The sequence below is a fragment of the Daucus carota genome, chromosome 9 (assembly GCF_001625215.2).
Source record: "Daucus carota subsp. sativus chromosome 9, DH1 v3.0, whole genome shotgun sequence".
NCBI classification, from domain to species: Eukaryota; Viridiplantae; Streptophyta; class Magnoliopsida; order Apiales; family Apiaceae; genus Daucus; species Daucus carota.
This window is the reverse complement of record NC_030389.2, coordinates 20,245,372-20,266,196: the sequence shown is the minus strand read 5'-3', so window position 1 is coordinate 20,266,196 and position 20,825 is coordinate 20,245,372. Positions and strand designations below refer to the sequence as shown.

At 33.0% G+C, this 20,825-nt stretch overlaps 1 long non-coding RNA gene across 5 annotated transcripts; it reads right to left on the bottom strand.

Annotated features, from left to right (window-relative positions):
* Positions 1-764: 764 nt before the first annotated feature.
* Positions 765-14,506, bottom strand: LOC108201997 (uncharacterized). 5 transcript variants are annotated; one of them, XR_010287347.1, is made up of 5 exons: positions 14,462-14,506; positions 14,265-14,376; positions 2,233-2,864; positions 1,643-2,151; positions 765-1,059 (listed from the first exon to the last, which is right to left on the bottom strand). It is a non-coding gene; the product is annotated as an uncharacterized LOC108201997 (long non-coding RNA). The 5 variants fall into 5 exon arrangements; XR_010287348.1 differs by having other exon boundaries at positions 14,265-14,384; positions 14,462-14,505; XR_010287350.1 differs by having other exon boundaries at positions 2,233-2,421; positions 2,800-2,864; positions 14,265-14,501.
* Positions 14,507-20,825: the final 6,319 nt, after the last annotated feature.

Sequence of the window (20,825 nt, the reverse complement as noted above, 5' to 3'; positions counted from 1 at the left end):
GGACTTTTGAATCTTTGCACTCTCTTATGTACATTTATTTTCTAAAAATTCATTCAGTTAGACAACATTTTATTAGTTAGTAGAGGCTTGTCTATAAGGCCATGTTACGATGCTAACAAAAACACTTGTATCTTAGCTTTCCAGTCACACAACACTATATAAAACCCTTGTTTGAACTGCTCGTAAACAACAAAAAAATTAAACACTTGTCTAATTACAACAACGGTTTCTTGAAATATTGTTAGAAGTTTCTTCACACATCGGCTCTGAAAACAGTTGTCTAACATGCATCATTACACAATACCACAGTTAAGAAACCGTTGTCTTATTAAATTTACTAGACAACAGTTTTTTAACCGTTGTAGGTCGTAGGTGTTAGACAATAGTTTTTCGAGGACGAAAAGAAAGTGTTGTGTCTTTCTTCCAAACAACGCTTTTTTCACCGTGCGTTGTCTGATCAGTGTTGTCTAATGGTGTTTTTGTTGTAGTGCAAGTACAAAAATAAATGTTATGCAAGCCACCTTTATTACACGTAATATCACTTAAATAGCTCTTCTTTAAACGCTATATAAGTGATTCATTTTTCATTTTTTATATTTTAATTGTTTTTCTGCTATTTATACTTGCAATATCCTTAAAAATTAATAAATGCAATGGAAAAAAAAAGCCCATTCCAACATAAAATTTGCAACTGATAATTATAATGGCAAAAGCCCATTCGCTCAAAAATTCTGCATCTAACATAATAGTTGTTGAACAAAAGCTAGAAGTAAATCGTCACATTCTCTTAATAAGAAAAATTGATCAAGCTTAATACAACGTATAAATTAGTGATCGGTAAGATTTAGATCACCATTCCTCGCCATTGATGTGTCTTCCACAAATTAAACACTTCCCCTAAATGTAGTCCACACTAATCCAACTGACATCTTTCACAAATTGAACATCTCCCATGAATGTAGTCCACACCAAGCCAACTGATATCCAAGGTGCATCAACAAGCTCTTTATGTTCAAGTACTTTTACACTAGCCGGAAAATGTCAGATTTTTACTACCATCTATGGAACAACAAACCAATGCATTGTGTTAGATATGAAATTGAATTAAAAATATAGTAACAAGCAGCAACAAATTACTCCAAACATACAAACACTTAGGAATTAAAAATTAATCTTGCTCAACATTACAAGCGACAATATCATAGTTAGTTCTTCAGATAGAGAATTGACCCATAACTATGTGGAAATAAAATGGAAAAATAAAGAATGTTTACAATATTTTCAACTAGCAAGAATACAACTTTTTGAAATCAGCCAATTTATCTTTAGAAACTGGTACAAGATACATTAACAAGATAGCACTTAATTTCAATTATTTAAGGTAAACAACAAGTCCGATATCACATGAATACTCCAAGTAAAAATAAGTACATTAAGATAACAAATTATATAGCTCCTTTTTATTTCGAAAAATATGACTTGTAGACCTATATCAATAGGATACAATAGGACTATCTTGTTTATCCGTCTTAAAAGACAGTAATATTTAGTAACATTTGGCACCATGTTAGAAAATATATGTTTATAGACTACTAGCTAAGATAGACAAATGCAAAGAGAGAAATAGAGCATTAGACCATACCAGGTGGTACCGTAGGCCATAGCAACTACATTGCAAACTGCACAGCTAACATTGCTCCTCTTGGATAGAGAAGAATGGTCCCACACCCATTGCACAGTAGCTGACTCTGCACTGTAATGCACAAAGAAATCATGCACATTAATCTAAACTGTACTAAGAGCATTAATTTAATTATATCACCTTCCTTCATATTGATCTAAACTTAATCTTGTATCCTATAAAAGTTGCAAATACAAAAAGAAGATATTACCAAAAAAGAAAGATTCAATTATATTGATAATGCTCCAACTTAATATTACTACACATCATAGCATTCCTGATCAATGAATCTGCACCAGGATTTTGTTCAGTGAATGCAATTTCAAAAACTGAGATACAATATATCCGACTAGCTGCAGTGCCGGCATCATTTCTTTCCACTATTTCTAGTACACCAAATCGTCGAAACAAAGCTCGCATGGTATGCTCTTCTAGCCACCGTGCAAATTCTACATCGAATGCCAAGGCCCCTGCAGAGTCATAGAACCATTTACATCCGGTTTCTCAAACAAGAAATACAAGGATAACAGGCTACAAATGGAAATACATACCTACAACTAGATTAGTAAGTGTATACGTGTAGGTTTAGCAAGTTTACAGTTACCAATTAAACATGTTATGCAGAACATTCTGTCCTGGCCATGCAGGCCAATTTGTATTGCCGATTTCAGGGACGCCACCCATTTCAGGCACACTGCCTATATTAATAACTCGGCCCATCTAATGTTCTCCAGAAATTTCTGGGCAAGTGTTCAGAGGAGGATAAAATTGGATTAGAAATCAGAATTTCAGATTAAAGCTGAGCAAAGACTTTAACAGATAGCATAGAAAAAAATATAACATATATAATTCAAATAAGGTGTCGAAACATGAGCCAGAGGCTGACATACCCATACCTAAGTTCAGGTATTAATTTTCATGTCTATAAGCACATCTAATGACCTAATCCATTTAAAGAATATTGATTTGCTTTTATTTTATCTTTTCGTCTAGTATCCTCTATTTGCCACATATTGTAAAACTAACTATTCATTCTTTTCAGCCAGACATTTAAACAATCATCTGGTGGACACACTTTATAAAGAGAGAGTTTATTAAAAGACATTAGAGAAATCGACCTGATTGTATTAGTATGCCAATGCACCCAACACATGTATCCTTTAAAAATCAGCAGAACTTCACCCTAAGAGCAAGTCCAATGCTAGATGCTATATATCTATTGCTATTGCTATAATATAGCACCAAAAAATGTTTTTTGATGCTAAAATAAAACTTGCACTCCAATGCTAAGTTCTATAACTAGTTTCAAATTTAACCAACTCATTAACTTTTACCTAACTTCTCTAAATTATATTAAATATCTCAACAAATATAGAACCAAGGATGATGTGGCAACATAGATGGATCCATCCTTGGTTTCAAATATAGAACCAAGGATGCATCTATGCATGGATGCATCCAAATATAGCACCCCTTTGGAGTTGAGTTTTTTTACTTTTGATGCTATAATATAGCAATAGAACCAAGTATAGCATTGCATTGGAGTTGCTCTGACACAGAAAAATGACCAAATGTATACATATGTATCATAATCACGTGAAATCTATAGATACAAACCATCATAAGACAACAATCACATGGACTCTGTGTAGTGACCCGGACTTTTAAATATTTTTATTAGTATTAAAAGTGATTTTTCTTTAAAAAAAAGGGAATAAGATTTAATATTTTATTCCAGTTTAATGAGTTTTCAAAGTTTTATATTTAAACCCCGGGTTATTGTGTTATTTATAAATAATGGTATTTTCAAAACTGATTTTCAAATATTGTTTTGAAAATTCTGTATGAATATTCTGTGAATATATGTGTGATGTGAGTAAGTGGTATTGGTGGATTTGTTGGTTAATTAGTTATGGTTAATTATGAGTATTATATGATTAATATATATGAATTTTTGTGAATTTTATATTATCTGGTTTATTGCGTTAACTGCTCATATGTGTTCGTATTTGAGAGATTTCAATTTCTATATGCTCAGGAGAAAATATAGTTTATTTGGATATTTTCATATTGATTTATGGAATGTTAGATGATTTTATAATCGATTTACGGATTTAATTGCGTATATTTATATTTATAGATTAATTATTTGACTTCTGTAAAACCGTCCACTCGTAACGAGGTAGCGAATTTTCTTCCCGGAAGTTTCAACAAAACTCACCTTTAGCCTAATTTGAATATTCCGGACATTTTTCGTGTTTTGACTTTTTCGATCCGGAGTACGGTTTTCCCCGTAGTCGGTCCGGCGGAGTTTTTCGGGTATTTTAATTGTTGATAATTATCCAGTTTGTCTCGATAAATGTGAAACAAGATATTTTGATTATTATATTCATCCTTATCTTGTAATAATTGCAATGGGACCCGCAGACCAATCATTGAGTTTAAAAGCCCCGTTTTGATGATTATCTCGAAAACCGGTACCGATTGGACCCCGTTTTATTAGTAGAAAGCTATTAAATACGTATTTTCATGTCATATACGATCCAAAGGGGTACCAATTATTTGTAAATATAAATAGACCTTTCTAGAGCTTATTTTCACCGTAGAAATCATTTCACCAGTTTCTCTGCACGAATACCGAGAGAAACCGAGCGGTATTCTTCGTGTTCTTCATAATCAAACGAAGATTTGAAGGTGTTATTGGAATCCGATGGAGGCGTATGAATAGTCAAAACGAAGCTATCAACGTGTAGAATCATGTTTAATCACCCGTTTGTATGCAGATTTATCAGGTGATTTTACATAAATTTTACAAAATTCGAACTATTTTGATTTAAAGGATGAATTTTTGTAAATGATATTATTTGGTTGTTTTGATGATTCCATGTTGTAGTACGTGCTTTTCTCGTCGTTTTGGTATATTATATGTTGATTTTTGAGTTCGATAACATATATAAAAAGGGGTTTGATTATCGAAGCTTGTTCTTGAATGTTCTTGGGAGGTTATGAATGTTTTCAATTGAAAATTAGGATCTTTTTAATTAGTGAATCTGGGCTAAAACGATTAACACCAGCATGTTTATAATGTCACGAGCAGTCGTTGGATGTGTGGAAATCATGTGTGGGCTATTGTTATCAGCCTCGCCGGAGTTTTGAAACTCGAACGGCGGTGGCTTCTTTTCGAAGCTTTTCTGGCCATCTCGGTACATGGCTGCTTTGTTTGATGACTGGAATGAGTTGGTGGTGGGTTAAACTATTGATCTGGAGTGTATGGTTGAGTTCTGGGCTGTTATGCCATTTTCCGGTGGCTTTCCGGCGAAGTCGGGTACCGGCGGTGGCAAATTGCCGTTTGGTACCCAGACTTATGAAGGTGGTGAACTTCTGTCACCAAAGTTTCAAAGTTTGCACGGTTGACCTCGAAGTTTTAGAACTTGACAGTTTGTACCCGTGTATAAACTTTCAAAAGTTTACAAAATAAACCTTTTGATTTAATTTTCTAAAATTGTTTTATTTAATTATTTTTAAATTCCAAAAATAGTTTTTAGTTATTTCTTTATTCAAAAATAAATCTAAATTAGTTTGTTAATTAATTTTAATTAGTAATTAATTATTTTAATTAGTCAATTAATTTAAATATTAATTGATTAATTATTTTAATTAATTATTAATTGATTTTAATTGGTTAATTAATTGGATTTAATTATCCTTTTGATTTAAAAATTCCGAAAAATAATTTCGAGCTTTAAAATATTTTTCCAAATTATATTCAAGGCTCGATAATTGGTTATGAATGATTTCAAGTCCAATTTCAAGTATTTGGGACTTGATTATTTATCCGAAAAGTGATTCTTTTATCGATTTTAATTCCGAAAAATGTTTAAAAATTCCAGAAAATTCCCGAAAAATCATTTTGAACTCAAGATTTGATTTGACCTCTATTGGGGTGGGAGACTTAATGTGTAATGTGTTGTCTGCTATCGGTGTAAGGTATTATATGTTGAGAAGGGAGTTAGAAAACGGTTTTGAACATATCTTTTGATCCGTAAGTCGGAATCGAGTGAAACGAAAGAGAGATGAAAGCTTATAAAGTCTATTTTAATATGACATAATAATATGATGGAGTCGAGAATGTGAATAATTGTTGTTAAATGTGCACAATGTGATTATATGTTATTTGATTGCTATTAATTGATGATTACGTGATATACATGTTTATTCATGATAGTATACACGTGTGATAAAAGATTTGGATGACATAGTGTCGTGAGTTGATTGATATTGGATAAGAATATATGGATTATAGTGATTGGATTTGGTTGGTTGATTGTTGGTTGAGATAGGATAACAGGTGGATAGTCTAATAAATAGACGAGACGATGTCGGATTTTCGATAGGATTCATATGATAAGTGATTGGTAATATGTTATGTGGAATATGACTTGACTATATGGTAGAGTCAAAGCATGATTACGTGTTAAGCGATATGTGATAAGTTTAAAGGGGTATATAAGTGGGTATCGATATACGTGATATGTATATGCGATATATTGTTTAGTGACTATAGTATTATCTTATTCTCGTAAAGGATTTGGAGGAGACGTGTACGCTCGAAGACGTCAGAAAGTCGGAATGGTGTTGCAAAGCGAATAAGGGATGAATCGAGTAAGCGAAGCGATGTGGCGAATAGAGTATAGCTAGAGATGGTCTAGAGATTATGAGATGCATAGGTTCTGAAAGTGGAAAGATGAGAATGAGCTGTGAGACGGGAGTCAGATTTAAGGCAAGTATCCTGCACCCTGCTTTTGGATATATTGCAAATATTCTGATTCATTCTTTTGATGTGTTGCAAGTATCCTATACCCTTCTTTTGGATATCTTGCAATTATTCTGATCCATTCTTTTCGTATGTGTTGCAAATATTCGTTCCTCTCTTTTTCATATTTGAAAGTGTAAATATTTTATCCATCTTGTTCTAATCTTCAAAAATTCAGATAATTCCAGTTTACAAATTAATTCGAAGTTCAGATTGTCATTGAAGCATGTGTTGCTCAGTGATGGTTAGAACCTAGAATGACTTGGGATCTTCTTGATTATTCAACCCGCCATTGTCATGCTGGTTTAGCAGGCTAAATTCAGTTGCTTAGCCGATAATGGAGGATACTGAATAGTTAAGGATTTCCTGAACTATGATTTATGAAAGGATGGATCGTTGCTTATGAAAAGATGAATTGAAAATTATTCTGTTGTTGATGATATTTATGATGATGTTCTGTTAATTTACATTGGCTTCTTGAATTGAATTAGAGAATTGGATTATTGTTTTTATATAAACCTGTGGACCAGATTCGTGGTCATGTAAGGCCAATGAGTGCCTCGGATCCAGTGATAGAGCATGGCGGGGCCTGCTCGGGGTTAGTGCGGAACTGATCAGCTGCCTAACCTTGGTTTTAATTAAAATGTGATAGTCCAATTCAATAATTCTTTGGAAAGATTGAATTTCTCAGTTTAAATGCTGCAAGGTATTGTAAATCATTCTATACAATACCATGAACTCATGAACTCAGGTTGAATCCTCTTATATCTTGAACTCGTGAACTTCTATTATATCATTTCAGAACTATCATTGTTTATTATTACTTGCTGAGCATTGTTGCTCACCCTTGCTATTCCTTTCTAACCATTTCAGAAAGGCTTAAAGACGAGATGATTGATTGAGATTGTGAGTAAGGCTAATGCTAGGCGAGGAGACAGAGTTGAGGATCCAGTGGTCGAGGAGTGTTCAGGAAAGTTGATGAGGTTGGTGCAAGCTGGAATAGTTGACAGTGATTCTTCTTATTGAGGATGATCTGATTTGGTAAGAGATGTTGTGTAATAATAGTGGTAGATTCTAATTTCAATACTGTAACCTGGATGCGATCCTGTTGCTTTTAGGGGGTTTAAATGTTCTCTTCCGAATCAGTTATTAAAGTTTAAATGTTTTCTTGAAATTCTCCTATTATGGCTTTCAAGTTTGAAATTCAGGTTTTGAAATCATTCGATTTATGTTCTCATTCAAATCTTTTATTAAATGTTTTCAGGTTTTAAATTCTCTGATTTTATTATCTTTTGAAAAAAAAAAAAATTACAGGTTTTCGAAAGTGTTTAAAAATGGGTTTTATGTGGTGACGTCAGAATCCAGACCCCCGGATTCTCGGGCCGTCACAGTTGGTATCAGAGCCACAGGTTATAAGTATTTGAAATTAGAATATAGATCATAGTTATAGGTTTTCTAGAGAAGTGTTGGTTACCTCATATAGAGGTATTGTGAGACTATTTAGAAATAGTCTAGAGATGTGATAGAGGTATAGAATCTGGTTGGACGATCAAGTTGAGTGTATAAGGTTAGAGAGATTTTGATTCCTAAGTTAGACATATGATTTCTAATATGTTGACTAATTGAGATGATGAATTGTGAGAAAGGTCAAGACTAGACCTAGATTGAAGAATTTGATAGTGAATGATTGAGTTGAGAATAGTAAAAATGCAGAGTTCAGAGTATTCTGATTATACTGCATAGTTGAAAATGGTCTATTGTGTTGATTTGAAAAGGATAAAGTTGCATGGTTCATAGTATGTTGACCATGTCAGGTATTTGGAAAAGGTATATTGTTTTAGTGAGATATGAAGAGTTAGTGTCAGATATGAGTTGTACTGAATTAGAAGGAGAGATTTGTAGATAGAAGTGGATAGATAAGAAGTGCATGATAGAGAGTATGTGGAGTTGAGTCCAGTTATTAGAGGTGATGTGTGCGAGTAAGTTAGAACTTTAGTCCTCGGCGATGACGCTTTAAGTTAATCGGGACTTTAAACGACATCAAGATGGGCCCATAACCCACAGGTTGGCGATCCATACAATCGATGATATGCTACGTGTTTTGCTAGTGACTTCACAGATAATGGGGATGAAGTGGAGGCCAAGACTTATTACGAACGATAACGTCTACTATGAAATTTTACAAGGCGGCTACGAATGAACGTCAATCGACTATCGAGAATGTTGAAAAGATGACATAAATCGAATAACGATTTCGTAAAGCGGAGTGGGAATTTGAGAAGACCTTGGCAATACCTCTCTTCAACTAAAGATTCTTTTGATTGTTTTCTCATCAGTGAGATATTATCATGATATCTTTTCTACAAAAGTTTTGATAAATGAGATCTTCAATTTCTCAAATTCTAAGATGACGTTGATATTGATTATTGGTATGAGTTGGAAAGCAAAGATGTGTGATAAAGGTTGTTGTGAAGAGATAGTGATGTTCCTTGATATTGTTTGACATTTCTTGACATTCCTTGATACCCTTTCATCTACCTTGATATCCCTTAGTGTTCTTTGATATTGTTGATATTCCTTGATATTCTCTAGTATTCCTTAACATTTCTTTATTCCTTGATATTCTCTAGTATTCCTTAACATTTCTTCAATTTGATTGGGATGAACAACCCTATTTATAGGGGACACAAGGTATACCTGTCTGTGTGATAGGAGTTGGATGGGACGCCATCACTTGTGTGTGTTGTGATTACAAGAAGGTTAACAACCTTTAGTAGTGTCTAATGTGGACACGCAACACCAAGTTCGTTGATCATATAGATCTCTCAGTCACTCCTTTATTCAAATGTGATCTACCTTGAAAACATTTTATTCTATTCAAAATTCCCAAAGATTGATTTTTGGGAAATGAATTTTGCAATTGTGAAAGTTGATTCTCCTATTTTTTTTAAAAGCTAAAGGTATGCCAAGGCCGATCAAAGGTGAATGATGATACGTTATTACGAAGCGTATAATGGAATCTTATAAATGATACGTTTTAGTTCTCATCGCGGATTCTGAGGACAGAATCCTTATAAGGGGGGTAGAATGTAATATCCCATATTATTAAATTCAGATTTGATTATTATAAATCTATTTGTCTAAATATTATTGTTGGCTTTAGTTGAAAAGTGAATTGATTATGTGAATAGTTTTATGTGATTATACTTGTTTTGTGGATTGATATGGATTTTACAGATTCTGCGTCCTCCTTCTTTCTCTGATTCCGAGGACGGAATCCCTATAAGGAGGGTAGATTGTAGTGACCCGGACTTTTAAATATTTTTATTAGTATTAAAAGTGATTTTTCTTTTAAAAAAAAGGGAATAAGATTTAATATTTTATTCCAGTTTAATGAGTTTTCAAAGTTTTATATTTAAACCCCGGGTTATTGTGTTATTTATAAATAATGGTATTTTCAAAACTGATTTTCAAATATTGTTTTGAAAATTCTGTATGAATATTCTGTGAATATATGTGTGATGTGAGTAAGTGGTATTGGTGGATTTGTTGGTTAATTAGTTATGGTTAATTATGAGTATTATATGATTAATATATATGAATTTTTGTGAATTTTATATTATCTGGTTTATTGCGTTAACTGCTCATATGTGTTCGTATTTGAGAGATTTCAATTTCTATATGCTCAGGAGAAAATATAGTTTATTTGGATATTTTCATATTGATTTATGGAATGTTAGATGATTTTATAATCGATTTACGGATTTAATTGCGTATATTTATATTTATAGATTAATTATTTGACTTCTGTAAAACCGTCCACTCGTAACGAGGTAGCGAATTTTCTTCCCGGAAGTTTCAACAAAACTCACCTTTAGCCTAATTTGAATATTCCGGACATTTTTCGTGTTTTGACTTTTTCGATCCGGAGTACGGTTTTCCCCGTAGTCGGTCCGGCGGAGTTTTTCGGGTATTTTAATTGTTGATAATTATCCAGTTTGTCTCGATAAATGTGAAACAAGATATTTTGATTATTATATTCATCCTTATCTTGTAATAATTGCAATGGGACCCGCAGACCAATCATTGAGTTTAAAAGCCCCGTTTTGATGATTATCTCGAAAACCGGTACCGATTGGACCCCGTTTTATTAGTAGAAAGCTATTAAATACGTATTTTCATGTCATATACGATCCAAAGGGGTACCAATTATTTGTAAATATAAATAGACCTTTCTAGAGCTTATTTTCACCGTAGAAATCATTTCACCAGTTTCTCTGCACGAATACCGAGAGAAACCGAGCGGTATTCTTCGTGTTCTTCATAATCAAACGAAGATTTGAAGGTGTTATTGGAATCCGATGGAGGCGTATGAATAGTCAAAACGAAGCTATCAACGTGTAGAATCATGTTTAATCACCCGTTTGTATGCAGATTTATCAGGTGATTTTACATAAATTTTACAAAATTCGAACTATTTTGATTTAAAGGATGAATTTTTGTAAATGATATTATTTGGTTGTTTTGATGATTCCATGTTGTAGTACGTGCTTTTCTCGTCGTTTTGGTATATTATATGTTGATTTTTGAGTTCGATAACATATATAAAAAGGGGTTTGATTATCGAAGCTTGTTCTTGAATGTTCTTGGGAGGTTATGAATGTTTTCAATTGAAAATTAGGATCTTTTTAATTAGTGAATCTGGGCTAAAACGATTAACACCAGCATGTTTATAATGTCACGAGGAGTCGTTGGATGTGTGGAAATCATGTGTGGGCTATTGTTATCAGCCTCGCCGGAGTTTTGAAACTCGAACGGCGGTGGCTTCTTTTCGAAGCTTTTCTGGCCATTTTCCGGTGGCTTTCCGGCGAAGTCGGGTACCGGCGGTGGCAAATTGCCGTTTGGTACCCAGACTTATGAAGGTGGTGAACTTCTGTCACCAAAGTTTCAAAGTTTGCACGGTTGACCTCGAAGTTTTAGAACTTGACAGTTTGTACCCGTGTATAAACTTTCAAAAGTTTACAAAATAAACCTTTTGATTTAATTTTCTAAAATTGTTTTATTTAATTATTTTTAAATTCCAAAAATAGTTTTTAGTTATTTCTTTATTCAAAAATAAATCTAAATTAGTTTGTTAATTAATTTTAATTAGTAATTAATTATTTTAATTAGTCAATTAATTTAAATATTAATTGATTAATTATTTTAATTAATTATTAATTGATTTTAATTGGTTAATTAATTGGATTTAATTATCCTTTTGATTTAAAAATTCCGAAAAATAATTTCGAGCTTTAAAATATTTTTCCAAATTATATTCAAGGCTCGATAATTGGTTATGAATGATTTCAAGTCCAATTTCAAGTATTTGGGACTTGATTATTTATCCGAAAAGTGATTCTTTTATCGATTTTAATTCCGAAAAATGTTTAAAAATTCCAGAAAATTCCCGAAAAATCATTTTGAACTCAAGATTTGATTTGACCTCTATTGGGGTGGGAGACTTAATGTGTAATGTGTTGTCTGCTATCGGTGTAAGGTATTATATGTTGAGAAGGGAGTTAGAAAACGGTTTTGAACATATCTTTTGATCCGTAAGTCGGAATCGAGTGAAACGAAAGAGAGATGAAAGCTTATAAAGTCTATTTTAATATGACATAATAATATGATGGAGTCGAGAATGTGAATAATTGTTGTTAAATGTGCACAATGTGATTATATGTTATTTGATTGCTATTAATTGATGATTACGTGATATACATGTTTATTCATGATAGTATACACGTGTGATAAAAGATTTGGATGACATAGTGTCGTGAGTTGATTGATATTGGATAAGAATATATGGATTATAGTGATTGGATTTGGTTGGTTGATTGTTGGTTGAGATAGGATAACAGGTGGATAGTCTAATAAATAGACGAGACGATGTCGGATTTTCGATAGGATTCATATGATAAGTGATTGGTAATATGTTATGTGGAATATGACTTGACTATATGGTAGAGTCAAAGCATGATTACGTGTTAAGCGATATGTGATAAGTTTAAAGGGGTATATAAGTGGGTATCGATATACGTGATATGTATATGCGATATATTGTTTAGTGACTATAGTATTATCTTATTCTCGTAAAGGATTTGGAGGAGACGTGTACGCTCGAAGACGTCAGAAAGTCGGAATGGTGTTGCAAAGCGAATAAGGGATGAATCGAGTAAGCGAAGCGATGTGGCGAATAGAGTATAGCTAGAGATGGTCTAGAGATTATGAGATGCATAGGTTCTGAAAGTGGAAAGATGAGAATGAGCTGTGAGACGGGAGTCAGATTTAAGGCAAGTATCCTGCACCCTGCTTTTGGATATATTGCAAATATTCTGATTCATTCTTTTGATGTGTTGCAAGTATCCTATACCCTTCTTTTGGATATCTTGCAATTATTCTGATCCATTCTTTTCGTATGTGTTGCAAATATTCGTTCCTCTCTTTTTCATATTTGAAAGTGTAAATATTTTATCCATCTTGTTCTAATCTTCAAAAATTCAGATAATTCCAGTTTACAAATTAATTCGAAGTTCAGATTGTCATTGAAGCATGTGTTGCTCAGTGATGGTTAGAACCTAGAATGACTTGGGATCTTCTTGATTATTCAACCCGCCATTGTCATGCTGGTTTAGCAGGCTAAATTCAGTTGCTTAGCCGATAATGGAGGATACTGAATAGTTAAGGATTTCCTGAACTATGATTTATGAAAGGATGGATCGTTGCTTATGAAAAGATGAATTGAAAATTATTCTGTTGTTGATGATATTTATGATGATGTTCTGTTAATTTACATTGGCTTCTTGAATTGAATTAGAGAATTGGATTATTGTTTTTATATAAACCTGTGGACCAGATTCGTGGTCATGTAAGGCCAATGAGTGCCTCGGATCCAGTGATAGAGCATGGCGGGGCCTGCTCGGGGTTAGTGCGGAACTGATCAGCTGCCTAACCTTGGTTTTAATTAAAATGTGATAGTCCAATTCAATAATTCTTTGGAAAGATTGAATTTCTCAGTTTAAATGCTGCAAGGTATTGTAAATCATTCTATACAATACCATGAACTCATGAACTCAGGTTGAATCCTCTTATATCTTGAACTCGTGAACTTCTATTATATCATTTCAGAACTATCATTGTTTATTATTACTTGCTGAGCATTGTTGCTCACCCTTGCTATTCCTTTCTAACCATTTCAGAAAGGCTTAAAGACGAGATGATTGATTGAGATTGTGAGTAAGGCTAATGCTAGGCGAGGAGACAGAGTTGAGGATCTAGTGGTCGAGGAGTGTTCAGGAAAGTTGATGAGGTTGGTGCAAGCTGGAATAGTTGACAGTGATTCTTCTTATTGAGGATGATCTGATTTGGTAAGAGATGTTGTGTAATAATAGTGGTAGATTCTAATTTCAATACTGTAACCTGGATGCGATCCTGTTGCTTTTAGGGGGTTTAAATGTTCTCTTCCGAATCAGTTATTAAAGTTTAAATGTTTTCTTGAAATTCTCCTATTATGGCTTTCAAGTTTGAAATTCAGGTTTTGAAATCATTCGATTTATGTTCTCATTCAAATCTTTTATTAAATGTTTTCAGGTTTTAAATTCTCTGATTTTATTATCTTTTGAAACAAAAAAAAAATTACAGGTTTTCGAAAGTGTTTACAAATGGGTTTTATGTGGTGACGTTAGAATCCAGACCCCCGGATTCTCGGGCCGTCACACTCTGTATACATACGGCTACGCCGCCGCTCCTCTTCACGCGATTATGCAGTCCATCGCTGCAACAGCCCGCCTACATACCAGCCACTACCGTCGCTTTCAATTTAGGCCTCAACAACCCCAAACCCCTGCAAGTCTTTCGAACCGACACTTACCCACCACCATGGTTGAAACACACACGCATATATTCAACGCTCAATCATAAACCCTTACCTTGAGACCTCTGCTGATTTGATTTTGTCTCCTCTGTGACGGTTACAGTGCAGTACGGCTGAGCAAAACCGAACCGAACCGAATTAACCGAACCAAACCGTACAAATTCGGTTCGGTTTGGTTTGGATTTTTTCAAAACTCCGGTTAGTTCGGTTTTCGGTTATAACCGAACTAAAAGTTCGGTTCGGTTCGGTCCGGTTTTTGAAACACAAAACTTCGGTTTAACCGAAATAACCGAAGTTTTATATATATAATTTTTAAATTATTTTTTTATATAATATAAATAATAGTTAATATTTATATAATTTGTAATTATATACACTACACATTACTGAATAGATTAGCCTGACTTACCACTACTGTCTAAACTCTAAACACTCTATGACTCTAACCCTAAATTCTATAGCCGCAAGCCAGCCACCCACCTTCCGAATCCGCGCCTTGCGCCACCAGGCCCACCACTAAGACCGCGACTTCAAGCTGCAAGTTCAGACTTCAGATTGCGAGTTCATGGCTTCAAGCTACAAGTGTAAAAGACTTAAGTCTAATTGTGTATGGCTAATTGGCTACTGTATCTGTATGCTTAATGCTTGAAGCCTACTGTTATGCTATTTGCAACCGCTAGAGTTTACATTGAGCCTTGAGAGACCAGATTTTATGCATTTTTTTAATTTGTTTTTGAAGTTTTTTTTTTATATATAAAGTTCGGTTTTAACCGAACCGAACCGAAAAAACCGAAGTAATTTCGGTTCGGTTCGGTTCGGTTTGAATAATAACTACGGTTCGGTTCGGTTTCAAAAAATATGAAAGTTCGGTTTTCGGTTATTTCGGTTCGGTTCGGTTTTCGACCGAACCGACCGTTTGCTTTCTTATTGAGTTCCAAATGTAATACAATTCTAAAAAATCATATTGAAGAATTCTAAAGGTAATATAATTTTTTCTTATTGGATAGAAAATATAATCATAACTTAAAAAATCAGGTTCAAAAATTCTAAAGCTAATACAATTCTTTTTTTATTGGATTCCAGAGATAATACAATTTATATATCTAAAAATTAATTTTCTTAATTTTAAAATAGAAAACAAAATTAAGAATTGTTCGAATATCGTGAAGGCTGAGATATCAACCTTCAAAAAGAGGCTGAAGTACGTTTTTGTCTTCACAAGCAGCATAAACAATTGTAATGCCAAGGAAACAACTGTTTTTTATGAACACAGTTCGTCAGGCTTTAAGTTCAATGCTATAAAAGATTTCACTATCCACGGAATACACTCCGTTTGCTCAGCCCTACAGTGCAGGACCCCTATTTTACGTTTTATTTTCTTATTTTCTTAACATAAAAACTGAAATTCTAACAAATAATTGGTTTAAGGAAAATTCCATTTTTATACTTAAAATTCTTGGCCTCCGATATAAAAAATAATATTTTTTTAAAAAATAATTTATCTAATTTTATAAATAACTAGTTTTAAACGATTGTTTGCAAATCTCTTTTATTTGCAAATAATCATTTGAAATATTTTCAATAATTCCAAATATAAAACTATTGGAATTCATTTTTTAATTTAAATCTAAATATAATAATTAGTATAAATAGGTATGAATTAAATTATATTCGAAATCCATCTGACCCGAAACGTATCTAAATAAATAAAATTAAAAACTTAACTTAGAATAAAATATAAGATATTATTCCTTCTTTTTGAAAAAAAATATGAATATAAAATAAAATAATTTCTAGAAATCCGGGTTGTCACACAAAACATAAGAATTAATGAAAATTATTTTGATAAAAGTAACATAAAATAAAAATCTTAGTTAGCGTTTCAACAAGCACTATATATGTATCGGTATTTAGAAATAAAAAATAATATATATAATTATTTAAAATACGTTATTTTGGATAGTGTTTCTACAAGTGTTATATATGTAAAAATATTAAGAAATAAAAAAAATATAATTACTTAAAATATGTTATCTTGGATAGCGTTTCTACAAGCGCTATATATGTATCAGTATTTAGAAAGAAAAAAAATTTATAATTACTTAAAATACGTTATCTTGGATAGCGTTTCTACAAGCGTTATATATATCAGTATTTTAAAAATAAAAATATATATAATTACTTAAAATACGTTATCTTGGATAGCGTTTGTACAAACGCCTTGTGAGTTTATACTTCAATAGCGTTTGCTTAAGAAACGCTATATTAGTATCTGCATGTGTATTTTTTTTTTTATATAATATAGCTTACATAACGTTTTTTTGAGAAAACGCTATGCAAGTATACCACTTAAATAGCGCATCAAAAAAAAAAAACGCTATGCAAGTAGCGTTTCCTAAGATCAATTTTGTAGTAGTGGTGGATCAGCCCAGAATCAGGCCTGAACAGCAGCCTATGAATTTCAGCATGAGAATCCAACCAGTTTTAGGATATTATTTTATTTTCTTGTAAATTAAGAAAACTCTTATATATATTAGGGTTTTGATAGAGATTAGAGACAAATAACTTGTATCATATAGAATAATATAGAGATAGCCTTTTTTAGAGAGAAAAGGGAGGAAGCACTTGTGAGAGATATTGGAAGAAAGAGTGAAGGGATTCATCCGGACTTCAAGCACTTTCGTCAAGTTGTATTCTTCGTACTTAAATTCTTACACTCATGGTTTGTGATATAAATATATATTTGTTTCATCTTATTATGAGTAGCTAATCCCTTAATTCAAGAGTTGGGTAGTATTCTTTGGCTCATTATGTTTGTTTAGTTGGATTGTACGTGTTTTCTCTTGATTTGTTAATCTGTCATTGAGCTCTTTATACAATTACAGGAGTAGCTAACTTGTGATTGAACCTCTAGGAGTTATAATGAATCGGGAGAGGAGTTATAATTCTAGTACATGATATGATGGACACAATTTGAGTATTAGATCGGGAGATTGATATGAGAATTATGAGACATAAAATCCTTGGTTCGTAATAGTTTACAAGTGTTCTTTGATTGACCATGGGAGTGGCTATCACTGGATAATTGTGGGCATTATAATCTACCTTGGGAGAAGATTTTATAAATATTAGAAGGATTGTTTTTGGCGAACAAGAGACACAAATTAAACATTCATGATAGCCATTGAAGAACTCTAATTCTTGGATTGTTTTCTCTCTTATTTATTATATTTATTTATTTATTATATCAATTAGTTGATAGATAAAACCCACCAAATTCTTCTTCACACTTCTGAAATACAAGAGATAAAAGACTTGAAATTAGTGTTGATATCAGTCCTTCCCTGCGAACGATTCTCTCAAAATCCTCGACAACAAATTGGCGCCGCTGCCGGGGAAGGCAGCAATACTGATTTTAGGTTAATTGTTTCTTGTGGTTTAGATTTTATTGGTGTATATTATTTTTTTTCCCTCTTCTTTTGTTGTTTTTGGTGTGTCTACAGGTTCTTTGAGGTAGACACAAGAAGAGTTGCGAGCTAAAGAGACGATATGGATTACAATTTTGGTTGGAATAACGCTCAGAATTTCGACAATGATCAAGAACGGTATCAAGATCATAATTCTTTTCAGAATTTTAATGTGTATTAGGTGAATTCGTTTGATTGTTGCAACTCATATTATCTTCCATACCCACCTAACACTGATTTTTCATATGCATCTCAATATCCATGTTATGATCCTCATCCATGTTATGATGTTGATGAAAGTGTGATTCAATATAATCCTTCTTTAATATCTTTGGGACTTTTTGACCATGTTGATGAACCTGAATTTGAAGTTGATAATAAGAGTGATATAATATGTCAAGATTCGATAAGTTGGTATGAGGAGAATGCTAAAAGAAATATTTTTATCATGGAAGTTCAACTTGTGATGCATAATGGTTGTTTTAGGATTCCTCCTTGTGTCAATTTTCCACTTTGTCATGATACTTATTTAGCAATTGATGAAATTATTGTGTCTAATGAATCTACTTGCTTAGATGATAATTGTCCCATGCTTAATACTGATAAATTGGATGCAACTGAAATTCTACCAGATTTAGTAGATAATGTTGTGCTTAATGAATTGGTAGACGAGATAAAAATTGATGAGTATCCAATTCTAATTGAGAAGGATGTGTTAATTGATGATTTTGCTTTAGAATATAAGGATCCAATTTGGGTGGGGTTTATGGGGCGTATTTATGATGATTATTCTGACGACTTTTCTAGCTACTTTGATTCTTTTAGGTCTCTTGAGCATGTGAGGTTCATAAAAATTTTCTTAAACTTTAATGAATCAAAGGTTTATTTGCACATTATGATTGTAATACAGATTCGTAGATATGTGCACTTATTTGCCTTTTCACCTCATTAGTTTTGTTACTTGTATGTGAATAAGTCGAGCTAATGACAATAAACAAGCGCTTTTTGGGAGGCAACCCATGATTATTATATTAGGTAGATTTTAATTTTTGTTTACTCCCACAAGTTACCTTGATGTGTTTGTTTGAAGTGGTTGTCACAGGTGCTGAAATAAAAAATTCGCAGCAATTTTTCTAGTTGCATCAGCTGCATTGTTTTTGCGTTTCCCGGAGTTCCAACGGTCGGATCGTCCTGAATTTTGGACAACATCTTCCTTACACTAATATCTAAATTCTGAACGGTGGAGATCGGATTTTAAGGTCCAGAAGTCAGTTTATGAAGTCCGGGCAGAATGATTGGCACCATGGGCATGGTTAAGGTGCCCGCGGTGCATCGACTTAGAGGCAACACACTTCGCTTATTTTTCAAACGGCACTTCATGCGTATGCATAGGGGAGTATTCTTACTTTCCTTTTATTTATAGGAGTAGTATTCGTATGTCATTGAGGACATTGACTCATTTAAGTGTGGGGATGTGTTCTCAATAGTGTGTTATGTTATTGATTAAAAAAAACAAAAAAAAGGTTATAAATATAAAAATAAAAAATAATTCTAGCCTTGTAAAATTGTTAGATGATCATATCATGCTAGGATAAACACTCATACATTGCTTACATTAGTTCATATAATTGCATTACATATTAGTTTCATTGCATAGCATAACATAGCATGATCCCATGTAATAGTCCAAGTTAATAACCTATGATAATACTATGTGTGACCTGTTTTTGATTGATTCTTGCTATGATCACATATTAGCGATGTTACATGCATAGTGTCACAAGTGCAGAGCTTATTTATTGACACAAGCTTATTATGCTCTTAAATATCGAATTGAGACTTAGATATACTTGCTTCTTGAGGGGTAGCCGCTTGTTGATGATTAGAATTTTGACTATTCCCTTTTGAGCTTAGTACGTAAATGCTTGAGTTTGAGATGATTGTGGGGTGTAAATGTTTTCTTCAAAAAGAAAAAGAAAAAAAGAAATAAAGTTTCAAGTACTCCTTTGAGATCAATGGGTGGCGAGAATGAAAGGGACGATCCATGTATTTGTGCTGGTATTAAGTGCAATTGTACTAGAAATATAATTTTCTTGGTGACTTTTCATTATCCTTGATTATTGGAGAATTACTTGACTTGAAAAAAAACAAAAAAAAGAAGAGATAAATGAGCTTGTGAAGTCTTTTGATGGTCGTAACTCACTTACCCTGAGGAGCGTCTCAATCTTAGACCGATCATGTGAAAAAAAAAGAATTATATATAGTAGTATTATAGAAATAAAAAGAAGACGTGGAAATCCCTTGTAAACTTGAATGATAGTTAGTTCTAAGTAACGAAGTGTTTAAGATTTATTCTAGTACTCAACTTGGGAGCTATTAACTCGCATGACTAGTCATGTTGAAACTTGTGTGTCTCTGTTCTTGATTCAAAGAAGAGCATGTTGTTAAGCTAAGCACACATGCACAATCTGTACTTGTGTTCACTAAGCAGTTCTATTACGGTGTGAGCTTGATATGTCTAAACTTGTTGCATATTCTGATGGTTATCACTGACTTGGAATACACTATTATTATTGGGATCCTTGCATATTCATTTATTAGTTGCATTCATGTAGTTGCACTCCATTCTTGTGTTCTTGTGGTCATCTATATTATTATTACATGAGCTAGATGGATTTTGTGGGTACATTCACTATAAACCCTCACGAAGCCTTACTTGTCCACTAGGGCTGCCTAGGGGTTTAAAGGGCTTGTTGCATATGCCGAATGCAACCGTGATCACCTACGGAAGTGGTATATAATTATTAGGTGTTAGTTAAGTTTATTTTATTTTCCCGAGGACGTGCAAAACACTAAGTGTGGGGATATTTGATAGAGCATATATTTATATATGTTTTGATATGATTTTATTCCCATAATTTTAATTATTTGTAAATAACCGGGATGTTACTA